This window comes from Saccopteryx leptura, chromosome 5 (assembly GCF_036850995.1).
Source record: "Saccopteryx leptura isolate mSacLep1 chromosome 5, mSacLep1_pri_phased_curated, whole genome shotgun sequence".
Taxonomy (NCBI): Eukaryota; Metazoa; Chordata; class Mammalia; order Chiroptera; family Emballonuridae; genus Saccopteryx; species Saccopteryx leptura.
This window is the reverse complement of record NC_089507.1, coordinates 165508957-165531983: the sequence shown is the minus strand read 5'-3', so window position 1 is coordinate 165531983 and position 23027 is coordinate 165508957. Positions and strand designations below refer to the sequence as shown.

The 23027-nt window shown below is 39.0% G+C and overlaps 1 protein-coding gene and 1 non-coding gene across 4 annotated transcripts in view; one reads left to right on the top strand and one right to left on the bottom strand.

Annotated features, from left to right (window-relative positions):
* Positions 1-23027, bottom strand: part of CEP112 (centrosomal protein 112) — a 423550-nt gene that overhangs the window by 279897 nt on the left and 120626 nt on the right. The window lies entirely within an intron of this gene.
* Positions 4008-4114, top strand: LOC136407277 (U6 spliceosomal RNA). The gene has a single exon (XR_010751834.1). It is a non-coding gene; the product is annotated as a U6 spliceosomal RNA (small nuclear RNA).

The following is a 23027-nucleotide window of genomic DNA, read 5'->3' as shown; positions in this document are numbered from 1 at the left end:
AATGGAGAACATATTCAAACAAATAATAAACGAGAACTTCCCAAGCCTGTTGAAAGAAAAAAAGCCTCAAATTGAAGAAGCAAACAAACCATCGAGTTATCTTAATCCCAACAAACCTACTCCAAGGCACATCATAATGAAACTGGCACAAATCAATGACAAAGAAAAAATTCTCAAGGCAGCCAGAAAAAAGAGAAATACAATATATAAAGGAAATCCTATTAGATTATCATCGGATTTCTCAGCAGAAACTCTACAAGCTAGAAGAGAGTGGACTCCAATATTTAAAGTTCTGAAAGAGAGGACCTTCCAGCCAAGAATACTATACCCATCAAAGCTATCCTTCAAATACGAAGGAGAAATAAAAACATTCACAGATACAGAAAAGATGAGGAAATTTACCATCAGAAAACCCTCACTTCAGGAAATATAAAAGGGGGTTTTCCAACCAGATACAAAGAACAAAACAAAAGAAAACCACAAGTAAAAGCTCCACCAAGAACACAATAAAACCAAATTTAAACTGTGACAATAAAAACAAAAAGGGGAGAGGACGAAGATTAACAGTAGCAAAGAACGATGGCGTGCAGAAGCACTCATAAGATACTGTACTACAATGAACATGGTAGGTACCCTTTTCGTTACATAATGGTAACCACCCCTGAAAAAACCACCACAGAAGCACATGATTTAAATAAGGTAGTAACAAAGAAAAGAAGTATGGATTACAACCAAACAAAAACAAATGATAGAAAAACAAAAGAGAAGAATCAAACAAGATACAAAACTAACAGAAAGCAATATATAAAATGGCAATAGGAAACCCTCAAGTGTCAATAATTACACAAAATGTAAGTGGATTAAACTCACCAATAAAAAGACACAGAGTAGCAGAAAGAATTAAAAAAGAAAATCCAACTGTATGGTGCTTACAAGAAACAAATCTAAGCAACAAGGATAAAAACAAATTCAAAGTGAAAGGCTGGAAAACAATACTCCGAGCAAATAACATACAAAAAAAAGTAGGTGTAGCAATACTCATATCTAACAATGCTGACTACAAGACAGCAAAAGTAATCAGAGACAAAAGCGGTCATTTCATAATGATTAAGGGGACACTGAATCAAAAAGACATAACACTTCTTAATATATATGCACCAAACAAAGGAGCACCAAAATATATAAGACAGCTACTAACTGACCTAAAAACAAAAACTGACAAAAATACAATCATAGTTGGAGACCACAATACGCCGCTGATGGCTCTAGATTGTTCAACCAAACAGAAAATTAATGAAAAAATATTGGCCTTAAACAAAACACTAGAGCACCTGGATATGATAGACATCTACAGGACATCTCATCCCAAAGTGACAGAGTACACATTTTTCTCTAGTGTACATGGAACATTCTCAAGAATTGACCATATATTGGGCCACAAAAATAACATCAGCAAATTAAGAAAAACTGAAATTGAACCAAGCATATTTTCTGATCATAAAACCTTGAAACTAGAATTCAACTGCAAATAAAGAGGTAAAAAAAAGAACCACAAAAATGTGGAAACTAAACAACATATTTTGAAAAAATGAGTGGGTCAGAAAAGAAATAAGTGCAGAGATCAAAAGATATATACAGACAAATGAAAATGACAATACAACTTATCATCTCTGGGATGCAGCACAAACAGTAATAAGAGGGAAGTTCATATCACTTCAGGCCTATATGAACAAACAAGAGAGAGCCCAAGTAAACCACTTAACTTCACACCTTAAGGAACTAGAAAAAAAAGAACAAAGAAACCCAAAACCAGCCGAAGAAAGGAGATAATAAAAATCAGAGCAGAAATAAATGAAATAGAGAACACAAAAACTATAGAAAAAATTAATAAAACAAGAAGCTGGTTTTTTGAAAAGATCAACAAAATTGACAAACCCTTGGCAAGACTCACCAAAATAAAAAGAGAAAGGACTCATATAAACAAAATCCAAAATAAAAGAGAAATCACCACAGATATCAAAGATATACAAAGAATTATTGTAGAATACTATGAAAAACTATATACCACCAAATTCAACAATCTAGAAGAAATGGATAAATTCCTAGAACAATACAACCTTCCTAGACTGAGTCATGAAAAAGCAGAAAGCCTAAATAGACCAATAAGCAGGGAGGAAATAGAAAAAACTATTAAAAACCTCCCCCAAAATAAAAGTCCAGCCTCAGACAGCTATATTAGTGAATTCTATCAAACTTGGTACCTATTCTATTCAAAGTCTTCCAAAAAATTGAAGAAGCAATACTTCCAAACACATTTTATGAGGCCAACATAACCCTCATACCGAAACCTGGCAAGGACGGCACACACACACAAAAAAATACAGACCAATATCTCTAATGAATACAGATGCTAAAATACTAAACAAAATACTAGCAAATCAAATACAACAACATTTCAAAAAAAAAAATACATCATGATCAAGTGGGATTCATCCCAGAATCTCAAGGATGGTTCAACATACGGAAAAAAGTTAATGTAATACACCATATCAACAAAACAATGAACAAAACCACATGATCCTATCAATAGATGCAGAAAAGGCATTGAATAAAATACAATACAATTTTATGTTTAAAACATTCAACAAAATGGGTATAAAAGGAAAATATCTCAACATGATAAAGGCCATTTATGATAAACCATCAGCTAGTATCATATTAAATGGCATAAAACTGAGGACTTTCCCCTTTAAATCAGGAACAAGACAGGGTTGTCCACTCTCTCCAATTTTATTTAACGTGGTGCTATAAGTTCTAGCCTGAGCAATCAGACAAGATAAAGAAATAAAAGGCATCCGTATCGGAAAAGAAGTAGTAAAGGTTTCACTTTTTGCAGAGATATGATCCTATACATCAAAAACCCCAAAGTCTCCACAAAAAGATTACTAGAAACAATAAACCAATACAGTAAGGTCACAGGATACAAAATTAATATACAAAAGTCCATAGCCTTTCTATATGCCAACAACAAAACATTAGAAAACAAACTCAGAAAAATAATCCCCTTCATGGTTGCAACCAAAAAAATAAAATACCTAGGAATAAACATAACATAGAATGTAAAGGACCTATATAACAAAAACTACAAAGCATTGTTAAGGGAAATCGAAAAAGATACAATGAAATGGAAAATATTCCCTGTTCTTGGATAGGAATAAATATAATCAAAATGACCATATTACCCAAAGCAATATACACATTTAATGCAATTCCCATCAAAATTACAATGATTTTTTAAAGAAATGGAACAAGGAATTATCAGATTTATATGAAACTATAAAAAATCCCAAATACTCAAAGCAATCATAAGGAAAAAGAACGAAGCTGGGGGTATTACAATACCTGACTTCAAATTATATTATAAAGTCACAATAATCAAAACAGCATGGTATTGGCAGAAAAATAGAAACTTAGACCAATGGAACAGAATAGAAAGTCCAGAAATAAAACCACATATATATGATCAAATAATTTTCAATAAAGGGGCCAACAACACACAATGGAGAAAAGAAAGCCTCTTCAATAAATGGTGCTGTAAAAACTGGAAAGCCGCATGCAAAAGAATGAAACTCGACTACAGTTTGTCCCCTTGTACTCAAATTAATTCAAAATGGATCAAAGACCTAAATATAAGACCTGAAACAATAAAGTACATAGAAGAAAATATAGGTACTAAACTCATGGACCTTGGTTTTAAAGAGTATTTTATGAATTTTACTCCAAAGGCAAGAGAAGTGAAGACAAAGATAAATGAATGGGACTACATCAGACTAAGAAGTTTTTGCTCAGCAAAAGAAACCGACAACAAAACAAACAGACAGCCAACTAAATGGGAGATGATATTTTCAAACAACAGCTCAGATAAAGGCCGAATATCCAAAATATACAAAGAACTCATAAAACTCAACAATAAAGAAACAAACAATCCAATAAAAAAATGGGAAGAGGTGCTCGCTTCAGCAGCACATATACTAAAATTGGAACAACACAGAGAAGATTAGCATGGCCCGTGCGCAAAGATGACACACAAATTCGTGAAGCGTTCCATATTAAAAAAAAAAAAAATGGGAAGAGGACATGAACAGATACTTCTCCCAGGAAAAAATACAAATGGCCAACAGATATATGAAAAGATGCTCATCATCATTAGTTATTAGAGAAATGCAACTATATGCAACTACTATATGCAACTACAATGAGATACCACTTCACACCTGTTAGATTAGATATTATCAACCAGACAGGTAATAGCAAGTGTTGGAGAGGCTGTGGAGAAAAAGGAACCCTCATCCACTGTTGGTTGGAATGTAAAGTAATACAACCATTATGGAAGAAAGAATGGTTGTTCCTCAAAAAACTAAAAATAGAACTACCATATGACCCAGCAATCCCTCTACTGGGTATATACCCCAAAACTCAAAAACATTGGTACGTAAAGACACATGCACACCCATGCTCATCACAGCATTATTCACAGTGGCCAAGACATGGAAACAACCAAAGTGTCCCTAGATAGAGGATTGGATAAAGAAGATGTGGCACATATATACAATGGAATCCTGCTCAGCCATAAGAAAGGATGACATAGTGACATTTATGATAACATGGATAGACCTTGACAACATTATACTCACTGATATAAGTAAATCAGAAAAAGCTAAGAACTGTATGATTTCATACATGGGTGGGATATAAAAATTCATGAACATAGATAAAAGTGAAGCAGTTACCAGAGAGAATGGGACAGGGGGGAGGAGGTGGCAGGAAGGGTAAAAAGAGGGACAAATATAAGGTGACAGAAAATGATTTGACTTTGGGTGATGGGTAAACAACAATCAACAGTTCAAATGCTAGAAAAATGTTTACCTGAAACCTATGTATTCTTAATTGATCAATGTCACCCTGTTAATTTTCTAAATAAAATTTTAAAATTAAAAATAAATTTCCATACCCAGCAAAAATACCTTTCAAAACAAAAGTAAAATAAAGACTTTTCTGATATACAAATGTCTGTTGTTGAATGGAAGAACTCTGCAGGAGACTTGCACTGAAAAAGAAAGTCCTTCAGGATGAAGGGTAATGATATGAGACAGAAATATGGATTTCCACAAAACACAACCACTTTGGAGAACAGGTTAGCCATTTGTTAAGAAGTTAAACAGACACCTACCATACCATCTAGACATTTGACTTTTTGGTTTTTATTCAAGAGAAAAAAAAGCAAATGGCCACACAAAGACTTGGACACTAATGGTCATAGAAGCTTTTTTTTTTTTTTTTTTTTTTAAATTTTTTATTTTTTATTTATTCATTTTTAGAGAGCAGAGAGACAGAGAGGGAGAGAGAGAAGAGGGGAGGAGCTGGAAGCATCAACTCCCATATGTGCCTTGACCAGGCAAGCCCAGGGTTTCGAACTGGGGACCTCAGCATTTCCAGGTCAATGCTTTATCCACTGCGCCACCACAGGTCAGGCACATAGAAGCTTTAATAGCCCCAAACTGAAAACAGTTCACAAGTCTTGTCTATCAACAAATATATGGATCAACACGTTATAGTATATCCATATAATGAAATATTATTCAGAAATAAAAAAGAATGAACTATTGATATATGATATGGTACAACATGAATAAGTCTCAAAATCATTATGCTAACAGAAAAAAAGTAAGACCAAAAAAGCATACATACTATATATTTCGATTTATATAAAATTGTAGAAACTAAAATACAGTGACAGAAAGGAGGTCAGAAGTTGACTGCATGTGATGAAGGCAAAGGGTGGGCAGGAGAGATTACACAGGGGCAGGGGGAAACTAGGAATAAATATATACTCAACATGACATATATTTTTGTGTTGGCAGTTTCACAAGTATATACATGTTAAATTGTAAAACTATGCTGCCTGACCAGGCTATGGCACAGTGGACAGAGTGTCCAACTGGGACACAGAGGACCCAGGTTCAAAGCCCCAAGCTCACCAGTTTGAGCGTGGGCTCATCTGGCTTGAGCGCAGGTTCACCGGCTTGAGCGCTGGGTTGCTGGCTTGAGCATGGGATCATAGACATGACCCATGGTCACTGGCTTGAGCCCACGGTCCACTGGCTTGAGGCCGAAGGTTGATGGCTTGAACCCAAGGTTGCTGGCTTGAGCAAGGGATCATTCATTCTGTTGTAGTCCCCGTGTCAAGGCACATATGAGAAAGCAATCAATGAACAACTAAGGAGCCACAACGAAGAATTGATGCTTCTCATCTCTTTCCCTCTCTGCCTGTCTGTCCCTATCTGTCCCTCTTTCTGTCTCACTCTCTGTCTCTGTCTTACACACACACACACACAAAAAAAAAAAATTGTGAAACTATACTTTAAATATGTGAAATGTATTGGATTTCAATTATAATTAACTAAAGTACTAGAATGGTCCTTAAGTATGTGAAAGTATGTTTATTATCACTTGTTACAAGAGGACTACAAATTAAAATTATATTGAGAAACTATCATCTATCATCTATCAGATTTACAAAAATTAAAAAAAATATAACAACACATTCTATTTGGGCAGTTGTGGGTCAAAAGTCATTCTAATACAGGGGTACCTTGACACACAAGTTTAATTCATTTCATGGCCAAGCTTGAGACTCAATTTACATGTGTGTCAAATCAAATTTCACTATTTAAATTAATGGGAATACAATTAATCCATTCCGGCCCCCAAAAACCACACGAATTTTTGTTTCATATGCTTTTAAATAAGAAAATGTACTTTATAAATAACAAATTATACACACACACACACACACACACACACGATAAGAGAGAGTGTAAAGAAATAAACTGGTTTATGAAGTGTGTTTACCTTCAAGGTCAGGTGAAAATGCTGGTGGTAGGAAATATTAGTCTAACAATGGCCCTTCCCAAGCAGGAAGGTAACTAGCAATTTCAGAGACTGCCCAGCACCATTTTTTAACAATAAAAGTGAACAAACTCAAAAACATAAATTTTACAAACTCATTTGCCCAATATTCCACTTCTTTTGCTCATTTTGCAATTCACACCACAGACATTCCTGTGCAAGGGATTAGGCACATCACACAAACAAATTATAGCAACAGCATAAATCATACAATTTCAACCAGACCTGCTCCCCACTCCATCAGGGTCTCTCATACTGTCCAAAAGCTGCATGTTCATCCAACAGGGGAGCTAGTGCCCCCTCTGGTCACAGTCCAAGTGTCAGTCCACACACATGGGGCCTCTGGCCTCCCCCCTCATCCCTGCCATCCTGGAAGCTCTTAAGACACTGCCCCAAGAGGGTGTACGTGGCAATGGCAGCCAACATTTCCACCTCTGCTCCAGAGAGCATGCTGCCGTCCACCCCTAGGTGCCGTAATCGTAGCAAACCTGCCAGGGGCTTAGTAGGTACTCTTTGTTGCTGGGCTTTTACCTTCTGGAGTCTTTGGATGGCAACTTCAGCCTCAGTCTCCTCATTGTCAGAAGAGGAGCTGGAAACGCCTGCTCCCGCCAACTCAGAGCCACTCTGCCGGCATGACTCGAGGTTAGGTTCCTGCAGCTGCTGGCTCTCCACAACTTCCAGGGCAAACTGCAACTCTCACGAACCCATAATTTCTTCTCCAGAGACTGCTCCACTTCCAGGTGCAACTTGTGAACCCAGTTGGCCTCCTCCAGTGCTTGCTCTAGTTCCAGGATCTGCATCTCTTTCTCCCGTGGCCATTCCAACTCCTTCCAATCCTCCATTTGCAGGCCTTGGGCAGCCTCTTGCACAGAGCTCTTGGTTTCCTCTCACAGGGCTGTAAAAATTAGCCAGCCCATAGTCCCCAAAAGGACAGCCATGGGGAACCATAACAACGACCAGTCATACCCCACCACTCAAGGGTGGTGGCTGCTCCATACCGATCTGATCCGAATCCTGCCGCAAACTACACCAAATATAAGGCCAGTAGTTGCTGCCGTCATAGCCATACACATGCAGGTTCCCATTAGATTCGGCAGACAGTAAAGAAACAGTGGAGTCAAAAAATGGGGGGCCATTCCTTTATTCAAGACTTGTACCAGCCAACGAGCAAATACACACAGGGCTTCCAAAGCCACTTACACATCCTCCAGTTCCACAAGCAGGAGAATCTTCTCTGGTTTTTCCTAGAATGAAAGGCCCCACCAGTCTCAGTCACCTCTGCTTCCCCAACTGCACACCTTCCCCTTCTCCTCTCTGCACAAACTGGCTTCTCCTTCAGCACCCTGCCATCTTGGCTCCTCCTTCAGCACTCTGCCTCCTCTCTGCTCTCACTCTGCCATCATGGCTTCTTCTCTTCCTCCTTCTCTCCTTTTTAAAACTTTTCTGGCACCAAAACCTCTCCTCTAGCCAACATCAGCATAACAATGGCCCTTCCCAAGCAGGAAGGTAATTCGCAATTTGTAATCAACTGCCCTGCTCTGAGGGCAAGCACACACATGGCTGTCCAGCACCATTTTTAACAATAAAAGTGAGCAAACTCAAAAGACACAAATTTTACAAACTTATCTGCCCAACATTCATGATTCAAATATACGCTCGTGACTTAAAGCAAAAAATCCAGCAAGTGACTGCTCGTCTCTCAAATTGCTTGTGATTTAAAGTGCTCATGTGTCAGGGTACCACTGTATGTAAGCCAGTAGAAATTCAATCAGTACAACCTTCAAGGAAGGGAATTTTACAACATAGAACAAAATTTCATATGTTTGTCTTTAGACCCAGCATTCCCACTCCTAAAATGTTACCCTGAATATATATTTCAAACAATCTTTAAAAACATATCTACTAGGTTTTTCATTACAGCATCATTCATAATTACAAATATTGGAAATAGCCTCGGTGCCCACAGGTAGGATGGCTGTTGTATAAAGTGCGGGTCATCCTACACTCGTATACTTTGCTTATGTAAAAAGAATGAATGCCTTCCAGCTTATAATAAATCAAAAAAGCAAAGTGTAAGAAAGATGAGAAAACAATGAGATATACATGCACCTGCTCATCTGTGCACAGACAGGAAAGGGTCAGCCTGAGGCTGATGAGGTCACATGTTGGCAGAGGAGGCTGGGAATGGACAGGAGAGGACAGAATAAATACACCTTTTAGTACAGATCTGATTTTTGAAACCATATTAATGCTTCACTTATTCAAAAACCAAAGAAAAAATTAAACAGGAATGAGAGTGGGAAATTCTAAAGTGAAATACCAACAGAAAACAAAATCTAACAGTACTTCAAATGACAGGAAATAAAAAAACAACATAGGGCCCTGGCCAGTTGGCTCAGTGGTAGAGCGTCGGCCCAGTGTGTGGAAGTCCCGGGTTCGATTCTCGGCCAAGGCACCCAAGAGAAGTGCCCCTCTGCTTCTCCACCAGTCGCCCTCCGCTTCCTCTCTGTCTCTCTCTTCCCCTCCTGCAGCCAAGGCTCCACTGGAGCAAAGTTGACGCAGGCGCTGAGGACGGCTCCATGGCCTCCACCTCAGGCACTGGAATGGCTCCAGTTGCAACAGAGCAATGCCCCAGATGGGAAGAGCATCGACCCCTGGTGGGCATGCCGGGTGGATCCTGGTTGGGCACATGCAGGAGTCTGTCTGTCTGCCGCCCCACTTCTCACTTTAGAAAAATACAAAAATGAAACACACAGACACACACAAAAACCTCAAAAAAGTATTTCTCTAGTTTTAGATTTCTTTTTCACAGAGATATGTTTTATCAATTCAGAAAGCATTTCCTGGCCCTCATCAGGTGGTTCAGTTTGCGAGAGCGTCGTCCTGATGTACCAAAGTTACAGGTTCCATCTCAGGTCAGGGCACATGTAAGAATCAACCAGTTAATATACAAATAGGTGGAACAACGAACTGATATTTCTCTCTCTCTCTCTCAAATCAATCAATAAAGATAAAATAAATCATTTCCTGGGGTTCAAGGTTTGAGCAAAAGCTAAATACATAAGTCAGGTTTCTCATGGTCAGAGGAGGGAATAAAAACTAAGGGAGAAAATAGTGGGGAAAACCCTGTGGTATTTATTTGATTAGAACTGGAATTAATATGAATTTATGATATTTATATATTTAGTTTGATACAGAAATAGAGATGTGTGTACATGTGTTAGAACATATACAATACACATATGTGTGCACACACATATGATGCATGTGCCAATGTATATATTAACCTGTTTCCTATCTCTGCCTGCTGAGAGGGGCTAAAAGCAATTTCTTTGGAAGGAAAAAACACACCTTTAGGTAATATATAAGTTTCTGATAAGAACTCATCCTGAAAATCACAAACTAGTATACCTGTAACTGAGCTACAGGAAAATACTACATACAAAAATTTATAAAATACAACTTAAGCCTTTCTTAAGCATTTCTTTAAAACTTTAAATGCATGTTAATATAAGAAAAGCAACTGAAATACACACACACACACACACACACACACACACACACAGTGTGTCCGTAAAGTTATGGTGCACTTTTGACAGGTCACAGGAAAGCAACAAAAGACGATAGAAATGTGAAATCTGCACCAAATAAAAGGAAAACTCTCCCAGTTTCATACCTATTCAGTGCAGTTCGATGTGGGCTCATGCCCAGATTTTTAGGGCTCCTTAGGTAGCTATCCCGTATAGCTTCTACAGACTCGTCACTGACTGATGGCCTAACAGAACGGGGTTTCTCCACCAAACTGCCAGTTTCCTTCAACTGCTTATCCCACCGAGTAAAGTTATTCCTATGTGGTGGTGCTTCGTTATAAACGCGCCGATACTCACGTTGCACTTTGGTCATAGATTCAAATTTAGGAAGCCACAGAACATACTGAACTTTCCTCTATACCGTCCACATCTCGACTAGCATGGCCGTGGGCTGCTCCACTGTACACAGGTGTTACGTCATCATCTGCGCATGCGCACATGCTGCCACATCATCCAATAGAAACTGGGAGGGTTTTCCTTTTATTTGGTGCAGATTTCACATTTCTATTGTCTTTTGTTGCTTTCCTGTGACCGGTCAAAAGTGCACCATGACTTTACGGACACACTCTGTGTGTGTGTGTGTGTGTGTGTGTGTGTGTGTGTGTGTGTGTGTGTGTGTTTAATTACCCTGTTTTACTGAAAGACAAATAGTGAGAGGCTTCATTTGGGACCGACCTGTGATTTCACATGTGGGATTCATGTGCACTCTGGTCAGTGTGACAACTGCTTGGGTATGATGACCAGAAGTCTATCTGCATAGGGGACAGGAAGTCCTCTTTGAAGAGAACTCATCGTAATGAAATCAGAAACCTTTTCAAGGGAGTACCCACAGCCTTGAAAAGGCATAATCAAAGCACAAATGTGGACAAGAAATACTTGATAGTCTCTGGAGATGGAAAGAGAGAAAAATCTTACCTATAACATTTTTTTCTTTTTAACAAAGAAGGAGCTAAAATAAAAATTACAAAACACTACCCTTTGTGAAATGCATACTTTTGGGCTGAGTATGTTTCACTCTCCTCCCACCTACCCTAACTGACTGGCCCAAAAGTTAAGCACTCTAACCAACTGTTTCAATAAAGACAGAACCTCTGCCCTGTTTGTCCAGCTCTCTCCCAAGCATGCTGACAGCCGCTGGCATTGGAGAAGTACTTGTAAATTCAGCCCTTTCTTCAGCCCTTTCTCTCTCCAGGAAAGTGATCCTCTGCTATACACAGGCTCTCATTGGCAGTTCTGGCTGTGACCAGGTGAGTGCATAGAACCCAATGCAGAAGAATTCTCAAGCCTCATGTTGGCCACACACCTAAAATCACAGCTCAGCTACCTAAGTCTTCTAATTTTTCTTTTTCTCTTTTTCTTTGTTTTGTTTTGTTTTATCAAGTGAGAGGCAGGTAGACAGAGACAGACTCGCACATGTGCCCAGACAGGGATCCACCCAGCAAGCCCCTACAAGCTGATGCTCTGCCCATCTAGGCCGCTGATCAGTTGCTCGGCAACCAAGCCATTTTGGTGCCTGAGGCCAAAGCCATAGAACCATCCTTAGCATCTGAGGCCAACTTTCCCGAAACTATTCGAGCCATGGCTGTGGGAGAAGAAAGAGAGGAAGAGGTAGAGAAGCAGAATGTCGCATCTCTTGTGTGCCCTGTCTGGGAATTGAACCTGGGACCTCCACATGCTAGGCTGAGGCTCTAACACTGAGCCAACCGGCTAGGGCAATCTTCTAATTTTTTAAATTTGTTCTAAATTTGACAGGGGAAAAATGTTATTTACTGGCCTCCAATCCCTCTTAAATAAAAAATGTCAAATTCTTTTTCAGATTTCATACAAGTTTACATGAAGAATTTATTCCCACAGAATAAACTCTAGGTCAGGGGTCCCCAAACTACAGCTCACGGGCCTCATGTGGCCCCCTGAGGCCATTTATTCAGCCCCTGCCACACTTCCAAAAGGGGCACCTCTTTCATTGGTGGTCAGTGAGAGGTGCATCCTGTGCTCCTGAAGTACTGTGTGTGGCGGTGCCACAAAGCGCAGCGTCACTCACGTACAGCACTACTTCCAGTGACGAGGGATGCATGCATCATGGCTCCAGATGCACGTCATATCACTTGTTATGGCTAGCAGTGACAAATATGAAACCGGACATTGACCATCTCATTAGCCAAAAGCAGGCCCATAGTTCCCATTGAAATACTGGTCAGTTTGTTGATTTAAATTTACTTGTTCTTTATTTTAAATATTGTATTTGTTCCCGTTTTGTTTTTTTACTTTAAAAGAAGACATGTGCAGTGTGCATAGGGATTTATTTGTTCATAGTTTTTTTTATAGTCTGGTCCTCCAATGGTCTGACGGACAGTGAACTGGCCCCATGTGTGAAAAGTTTGGGGACCTCTGTCCTAGGTATTACTAATAAAGCAGCATCATTAATTTTATTTTCATGGACAACCTTCCTCAAAACTCCTAAGGAGTCTATAGAGGTACACCATTGTCCTACTAATTCAGACACTGTTAGTAAGAATTTGTGATGATTTTGACAGAGGGGACATTTAAATTCATCTTTATTTATTCTAAGATAAATGTGTTTTTTAACAAATATTTTGTGTTAACATTGTATAGGCTACATTTAATCTATTTTTTAAAATAAACAACTATTTAAACAAGTTTTTAAGATACCTTCCAACTCACACTACCTAAATAAACAGCTTTATGCTGTAAAGAAGCAAGATCCCAGGGAAGTGCTTCTCTGGGGATGGAACTGGAGTAGACTGAGTTTCTCTCCACACGTGGCTGCACTTCTCTGCTTCTCTCTGGGCATCTGCGCTGTTTTCCTCTTGGCGTCAGCATAACTACTCAAAACTTTAGCTTGCATACGGTCCATAGCGGCTGCCTAGCTAACCATCCTCACAGTGACTTTCCCTGTTTTCAGCCTCTGCATTGACTTAGTCTCTCAGTTTTCCAGTTCCAAATTCCCAAGGTCAGGGAGGAGGGAAATGCAGTACAGAACAATGGTTAAGAGTAGGGGCTCTAGGGTCAAACACACAATTTAAAATTCTGGCACCTCCCTCCACTTTACAGCTGTGTGACCTTTGTCACTGATAGCAAAAGGAACGTGCTGCCTTTAGGCAAGGTGTCCACTCTAGACGCAATGAGCATCTGCTTCTCTTCCTCTCCCCTTCCTCCTCCTGCTCTCCTCTCTCTCTGTCTCTCTCTCTCTTCCCCTCCCACAGCCATGACTCGATTAATTTGAGCGTTATCAGCCCCAAGTGCTGAGGATAACTCCGTGGAGCTTTGGCCTCAGGTGCCAAAAAAAATAGCTTTGTTGTAAGTGTGGCCCAGATGGGCAGAGCACCAGCCCCAGCGGGGCTTGCTGGGTGGATCCCGGTCGGGGCGCATGTGGGAGTCTGTCTCTGTATCTCCCCTACTCTCACTAAAAAAGAAAAAATAAATAAACCTATTGTGTGAATAGTGTCACAAATGTCTCCATCAATAGAGGTTTCTTGACCATCACATAATACTGACACTCATTTAAAGCAGGATGTTCTTGTGAGAAGAAATGCAGTTTTGTGAAAATGTATCTACAAAAAAATACTCAACAGAATAGAAATTTCCTTTTCAACTTGAAACAAAATCACCGCATATTTCTGTTCTCTCTTCAAGCTTTCCACCGTGCTTCTTCAAGGGAGGGGGGGTATGTCAGCATGCTCACAGCAGCTAAGGAATGCTAACAATAAACTAGAAACTTCGATTGCCCTCCATCTGAAATGGTCTCAGATGCTCAAGTAGACTGCAGAAAAGAGAACAGATAGGTCCCCACCACTACCATTGATACTTAAGAAAGCCGTTTTCTAAGAAGAAAATTATATTCCAAGCTTTTAGGCACTGTCCCAAGTATAGGGATAACTTCTCTTAACATCACACAAATGTCAGTACTCATGCAAAACTGAATACTTTTTAATAAAACTTTAAAAAAACTTTTTAATCAGAAAATTACATATTTTGGCAGTGCCCTCTAGTAATTTGATAATTGTCAACCTCAACCATAATGATACCAATTGTAAGAAAAGCAAACTATTATATTCCCATTAATTACTTGGAAAATTATTAAAACATTTTAAAATTTAATAAATATATGTTCACATCATAGCCACAACATGTAAAATGAATGATTACACATTAGGTGTGTGACTAAAGATTTCATGATGAATTGAAACATTTTCTACTACATAAGGTGAATCTTCTTAGTAATAATTTCAAACACTACTACCATTCAAAACTACAGGAGCAAGCCAAGGAATAATTAACTTCCAAAGTAAAGAACTAGAAATGTTTCTAATTATAATCACACAGCACCCCTTTAAAAAGCAAAAGCCAAATCAAAGAATCAGACATCAAAAGGCCATTAGGTCTTTCAAGACCACTTCCAGACCTGGTTTACTCCACATAAAGCCTCCTTCGGGGTGTTTTTATTTTTCACTAAAAATAGAGATATATGTTTCAAATTACTGAAAGTTTCTTCGAAGTTCCTTGACATTTCTGCATTAAACACTTAAAATGAATGAATTTTATATCTAATAAAAATTAGAGCATTAAAATATTTTTGAGTCACCAGTTTTTAAATTTCTTTGTTAAATTCCATGACATCAAATTTTAGGGACTATGATTTGGTGAGGAATAAAGAAAATTCAGTAAGAAAATAAAAGCATGTTTTCTTAAGGGTGGAAATGTTCAACATTTGCTTACCTATTTTATATATGTTGTTTATTATACTCTGACAAAAATCTGTCTTCCAGAAAATCAGATCTGTTAGCTTTACTGCTAACCTCATGCTTGGACATTATCATGTTACCAGATCCATGTCCCTAAAACATTTTATTCCTTCAGGCAGGAAAATTCTCTCTTCTCTACCAGCTCATTTTCTGACCTTCCATCAAAACCTAGTTTAGCTTATTGCAGAGAAATATTCAGGAAAGTAAGTCTTCCTCCAATGTCACTTTTACCATATACCACACTGCTCTCAATTCATCAACGATGCCTTGTGCCCTATGGGAAAAGTACATCCTTCCACCGCCCCCCTCTCGGGGGGCTTGGGATCCCCCTAATCTGGACCACCAACCCCCGGTACTTTCTGTTTCAGCTCAGATCTTCTTCACGGTTTCTCCACACATACTCTGCGCTCTCCATCTAAAGTTCATCCTCGCCCAGCTTCCTAGATGACCTTTGCTAAACAGTATGTAGTAATCAATTTATCAGGTATATAAGCCGTTGTGCTCAAAATATACCTTGGGGACACCATCAGAAAGGTCTTCTAGACTGGATAAAGAAGATGTGGCACATATACACTATGGAATACTACTCAGCCATAAGAAATGATGACATCAGATCATTTACAGCAAAATGGTGGGATCTTGATAACATTATAAGGAGTGAAATAAGTAAATCAGAAAAAAACAAGAACTACATGATTCCATACATTGGTGGAACATAAAAATGAGACTAAGAGACATGGACAAGAGTGTGGTGGTTACCAGGGGTGGGGGGAGGGAGGACAGGGGGAGAGTTAGGGGGAGGGGGAGGGGCACAGAGAACTAGATAGAGGATGGCGAAGGACAATCTGACTTTGGGCGAGGGGTATGCAACATAATCTAATGACAAAATAACCTAGACATGTTTTCTTTGAATATATGTACCCTGATTTATTAATGTCATCCCATTACCATTAATAAAAATTCATTAAAAAAAATAATAAATAAAGGTCTTCTATTAAAATTAATACCAAATTAAGAGTTAGATTATACATATTTATTACTGATAGAAACTTATTTCCTGAGTAAAATGAAGAAAATTAATTATCTGATAACTAACAGCTGATATAACCGTGAGATGTTACCATCTTTGAGAATGCTTTTCTAATATTTCAGATGTATTATCAATTAATTTTGCTTTTTTCCCTTTATACTTGTCTAATGTGAAATTAATTGAGATTAAAGAAGCATTGCTTTCAACATAGCAAATGATTTCTATCTTTTCTCAATTATGTTTTGTTTCCAAGATCTGATTTCTTATCATTAACATTGGCACTATTTTTCTGAATTGCAAAAATACAAAATATTAAAATTGCTATGTAAATGAGCTCCTCTATCAAAAGGAAACAACATTCTTATATATCCTTCCCAAGGGCCAGGAGGTGTAATAACCTAACAGTTCTATTGTAACTCTACTGGCATAAGGTGGTAATGTTTTTCATTTACTATATTATATAATAATGATTATAGATGGAAGGATATAACTGGTGAATATCTGTCAGAGTACTTTTGGCACTGCTTAGCTGGGAAAAACTTTATTTATGAAGCCTAGAGAATGAGATACAGACAAAAATATTCCCAACTTAGGGAAGGGCAACTTAACCAATTTAACTACTTACCTTTTTTTTTTTTCTTTTTTTTCTTTTTTTTCTTTTTTTCATTTTTCCAAAGCTGGAAACAGGGAGGCAGTCAGACAGACTCACGCATGTGCCCAGCCAGGATCCACCCGGCATGCCCACCAGGGGGCGATGCTTTGCCCCTCTGGGGTGTCGCTCTGTTGCGTCCAGAGCCATTCTAGCGCCTGAGGCAGAGGCCACAGAGCCATCCCCAGCACCCGGGCCATCTTTGCTCCAATGGAGCCTCGCTGCAGGAGGGGAAGACAGAAACAGAAAGGAAGGAGAGGGGGAGGGGTGGAGAAGCAAATGGGCACCTCTCCTGTGTGCCCTGGCCGGGAATCGAACCCAGGATTCCGCACGCCAGGCCGACGCTCTACCGCTGAGCCAATTGGCCAGGGCCTTAACTACTTACCTTAATTTGATAGGAATACTACATAAGAACACTTAAGTTATAATTTTATGTTTATCAAACAATATGTTAATGAGTAGCTAGAATTCTAGAACAGAATAGTCCACTAGAAAAGAATATTCTCACGAAATGCGTAGAATCTTGCTATATCATTCTCAATGAGGGTTCTCCTTTTGTGGGTGACAGCAGCAGCTGCAATCTGTGTAAAAGAGTAATGTGTATGCCACCTACCAGATGACCATTTTGAAGACCAGCAACAGAAGCCAAGTACAAGAACAAGTAGTGTTCCCCCAAGAATATACCTCAAGACTCGAAAACAGGCACTTAAATGCTTGGACACGTGTTTCAAAATGAACTAATAACTAGAGAAAATATAAAAAAAACTGAGAGGTATCTGAATAAAGAATATTTGTGATGGCATACAGTATCTACAAAATAGAGGATAAAGTTTTAAGAATTATCTAAGCTAAAGAGAATATAATAAGATTAAAAATGGGGAGTGAGAGAAGACAAGATGGCGCTGGAGTAGGCGGACGTACCAACATCCACCTCCCAGAACCAAAATGGATTACAAACTACTTTAAGAACTATCATCTGGAAAAACCAACTTTGGACTAAACTAAGAGGACTCTTCAACCAAGGAACACTGAAGAAGCCACACCAAGACTGGTAGGAAAAGCGGAAACGCAGAGAGGGCTGCCCAGCTCCCCGGAGCAAACGGCAGACAGGAGAGACTCGTGTGGCGAGAAGTGAGTTTAGCAGAGAGGGGAGGGTCCTGAGCCCCAGGAACAAAGTCCCAGCCTGCAGCCCCAGAGCCCAGAAGAGGCTTATGGACAGTATTTGGCTGGAAACAAGTCAAGAACTGTTTGTGAGAAAGAGACTGATTTCTCAGACCCAGGATTCTTCTTAAAGGGACTGCGCAGAACATCTCTCTCACAACCACTCACCAGGGCTCCGGGGGACAGGGAGAGAAGAGAGGACTAGAGTAGCAGGAAGAAAGTGTAATCTAGGAGGCACAGGGAGAAACATTTTGGGAGACAGCCACCCTAACCCCTGGGACATGTCACTCCCCAAATCTGAAGTGAATATTTCCCCTGGAAACAGCAATACCAGCAAAGGGAAGTAGGACACCAGCCAAACAAGCTCTCCCACAGAACTCAGAGCAGAGTAGCTTAGAAAGAGGGAGCTTCCAGCACTTCAGTAGTGAGTGTTAGGGTCTGAGCTGCAGTGCCCCCAACCACACGGCTGAGGGCTCGCGGGAGGGCGGGCGGCAGTGGGACACGGAAGCGCGGTTCTGTCGGCAAGGGCAGAAGTTGGCTGGCCACCACAGGGCCCAGGTGTGAGCTCAATCTTGCCCGGCTGGAGAGGAAGGGGCATGTAAAAGCGGTCAAGCCCAGCTGCGGGCAGCCTGTAATCCAGCCTGCGGGAGAAGGGCAGGAACCCCCAGAAGGGGTGGAGACCAGCCCTTGAGCGAGGGCGCAGGAGCACAGCCTTGCCCCGCCCAGAAACCAAGACTTGTGGCTTGACTTGGGAGCCGGTTCCTCCCACAGGGGTGGAGCCAAAACCCCAGAACAGGCAGAGTCCCGCTACTGAGCATGGGCACGCAGTACCGCTTGGCCTGTGGAGCCAAGGCTTGCAGCTGGCCCACCAACAGGCTCCTCCTGCAAGGGCAGGGCAAAAGCCTGGAAACAGGTGGAGACCCGCAGCTGAGCAAAGGTGCTCACCACTGTCCTCAGGGCCGAGCATAATGCCACCCACGGGGATGGGGCAAAGGCCAAGGCCACCAAGGCTTGTACACTAGAGCACATAATCACAGCCACTCCCATGAAGGAGAGGCGAAAACCACAGCAACAGCCCCAGTGGGCAGGAACTGGCAACGCCCATACCCAAATGCCCTAGGCAGCAACAACAGATGGGGTGGCGGGCCTGCAGACAGACCACACCTAGAGAACACAGAGGCCACACCCAGTGGATTCCAGTGGCCAAAACCTTCCTTCACACAGAGAAAATGAGAAGGCATAGAAATGCAACACAAATGAATTAAGAGAAATCCTCAGAAAAGGACCTGAATGAATCAGATATAACCAAATTACCAGAAGCATAGTTTAAAATAACGATTGTTAGGATGCTCAAAGATATTAGAACAACAATAGATGGTCATTATGAACACCTAAATAAAGAGATAGCAGATATAAAAAGAACATTGAAATAATAAAAGAGACTCAGTCAGAAATGACAAATACAATATCATAAATGAAGAACACACTGGAAGGAATTAAAAGCAGAATGGATGAAGCTGAAAATCGAATCAGCGAGTTAGAGGACATGATAAATAAAGGCACAGAAGCAGAGCAGAAAAAAGAAAAGAGACTCAAAAAGTCTGAGGAAATTCTAAGAGGGAGCTCTGTAACAACATGAAGAGAAATACATCCGCATCATAGGGGTTCTTGAAGAAGAAGAGAAAAAATAAGGGATAGAGACTTTGTTCAAGCATATTATAGATGAAAACTTCCCTCAATTAAGGTAGGAAAACATCTCACATGTTCAGGAAGCACAGAGAACTCCATTAAGGAGAAATCCAAAGAAATCAACACCAAGACACATCGTAATTAAAATACCAAGGCGAAGTGATAAAGAGAAAATATTAAAAGCTGCAAGAGAAAAAAAGACCATCACCTACAAAGGAGCCCTCATAAGTATGACTTCCAACTTCTCAACAGAAACACTTGAGGCCAGAAGGGAATGGCAAGAAATATTCAAAGTAATGCAGAACAAGAGCCTACAACCAAGTCTACTCTATACAGCAAGGCTAACTTTTAAAATTAAAGGAGAAATAAAAAGCTTTCCAGACCAAAAAAAAAAAAAAAACCTCAAGGAATTCACTACAACCAAATCAAGGCTGTAAGAAATGCTAAGGGGCCTGTTGTAAACAAATCAAAGGAGAAAAAGAATATAGCAAAAGAGGAATACAGTTTTAAAGAATAAAATGGCAATAAACAATTACATATAAATAATAACCTTAAATGTAAATGGGTTAAATGATCCGATCAAAAGAAATAGGGTAGCTGCATGGATAAGAAAACAGGACCCGTATATATGCTGTCTACAAGAGACACACCTTAAAACAAAAGATGAACATAGACTGAAGATAAAAGGATGGAAAAAAATATTTCACGCAAATGGAAATGAAAAAAAAGCTGGGGTAGAAATACTTATATCAGACAAAATAGACTTTAAAACAAAGACTATAGTTAGAGATAAAGAAGGTCACTACATAATGATAAAGAAAGCAATCCAACAGGAAGATATAACCGTTATAAATATCTACGCACCTAATATAGGAGCACCTAAATATATAAAGCAGACTTTGATGGATTTAAAGGGCGAGATCAATAGCAATACTAAAATAGTAGGATATTTAAATACCCCACTAACATCACTAGATAGATCCTCAAGAAAGAAAATTAACAAAGAAACAGCAGACTGAAAGGACATATTAGATCAACTTGATTTAATAGATATCTTCAGAACCTTTCACCCTAAAACAGCAAAATATACATTCTTTTCAAGTTCTCATGGTACATTCTCTAAAATAGACCACATGTTAGGGCACAAAAGCAGTCTCAACAAATTTAAGAAGATTGAAATCATATAGAGCACTTTCTCCGATCACAACGGCATGAAACTAAATATCAACCACAACAGAAAAACTGAAAAATACTTAAACACTTAAAAACTAAATAGCATGTTATTAAATAACGAATGGGTAAACAATGAGATCAAAGAAGAAATTTAAAAATTTCTAGAAATGAACAATAATGAACATACATCAACTCAAAATTTATGGGACACAGCAAAAGCAGTCCTGAGAGGGAAGTTCATAGCATTACACGCATAACTCAAGAAGCTAGATAAAGCTCAAATAAACAACTTGACCCTACATATAAAAGAACTAGAAAAAGAACAGCAAGTACAGCCCAGAGCTAGTAGAAGGAAGACAATAATAAAGATCAGAGCATAAATAAATGACATAGAGGCTAAAGAAACAATACGGAGGATCAATGAAACAAGGAGCTGGTTCTTTCATAAGGTAAACAAGATTGATGAACCATTAACCAGACTCACCAAGAAAAAAAGAGAGTGGACTCAAATAAATAAAATTAGAAACAAGAGTGGAGAAATAACAACTGATACAACAGAAATACAAAATATTGTAAGGAAATACTATGAAGAACTGTACGCCAAAAAACTAAACAACCTAGATGAAATGGACAAATTCCTTGAAACATATAATCTACCAAAAATTAATTTGGAAGAATCAGAAAACCTAAACAGACCAATTACAAAAAATAAGATTGAAATAGTTATCAAAAAACTCCCAAAAAAGAAAAGTCCTGGGCCTGATGGCTTCACAAGTGAATTCTACCAAATATTCAAAGAAGAACTAACTCCTAACCTTCTCAAACTATTTCAAAAAATTTAAGAGGAAGGAAGACTTCCAAGCTCCTTTTATGAGGCAAGCATAATTCTGATTCCAAAACCAGGCAAAGACAAAACAAAGAAAGAAAATTATAGGCCAATATCCCTGATGAATTTAGATGCTAAAATCCTCAACAAAATATTAGCAAACCAGATCCAGCAACATATAAAAAAAATCATACACCAGGATCAAGTAGAATTTATTCTTGGAAGGCAAGGCTGGTACAATATTTGAAAATCAATCAATGTGATTCATCACATAAACAAAAGAAAGGAGAAAAACCACATGATAATTTCAATAGATGCAGAAAAAGCATTTGATAAAGTCCAGCACCCATTCATGATAAAAATTATCAGCATAGTGGGAATACAGGGAACATACCTCAACATCATACAGGCCATCTATGACAAAACCACAGCCAACATTATACTCAATGGGCAAAAATTAAAAGCAATCCCCTTAAGATCAGAAACAAGGCAGGGGTGCCCCCTTTCACCACTCTTATTCAACATAGTTCTGGAAGTCCTAGCCACAGCAATCAGACAAGAAGAAGAAATAAAAGGCATCCAAATTGGAAAAGAAGAAGTAAAACTATCATTATTTGCAGATGATATGATATTGTATATAGAAAACCCTAAAGTCTCAGTCAAAAAACTACTAGACCTGATAAATGAATTCAGCAAGGTGGCAGAATATAAAATCAATACTCAGAAATCAGAGGCATTTTTATACGCCAACAATGAACAGTCAGAAAGAGAAATTAAGGAATCAATCCCCTTCACCACTGCAACCAAAAAAATAAAGTACCTAGGAATAAATTTAACCAGGGAGATTAAAGACTTCTACTCAGAAAATTATAAAACACTGATAAAAGAAATCAGGGAAAATACAAACAAGTGGAAGCATATACCGTGCTCATGGTTAGGAAGAATAAACATCATTAAAATGTCTATATTACCCAAAGCAATTTATAAATTCAATGCAATACCGATTAAAGTACCAATGACTTACTTCAAAGATATAGAACACATATTCCAAAAATTTATATGAAACCAAAAGAGAACACGAATAGCCTCAGCAATCTTGAAAGGAAGAATAAAGTGGGAGGTATCACACTTCCGGATATCAAGTTATACTACAAGGCCATTGTACTCAAAACAGCTT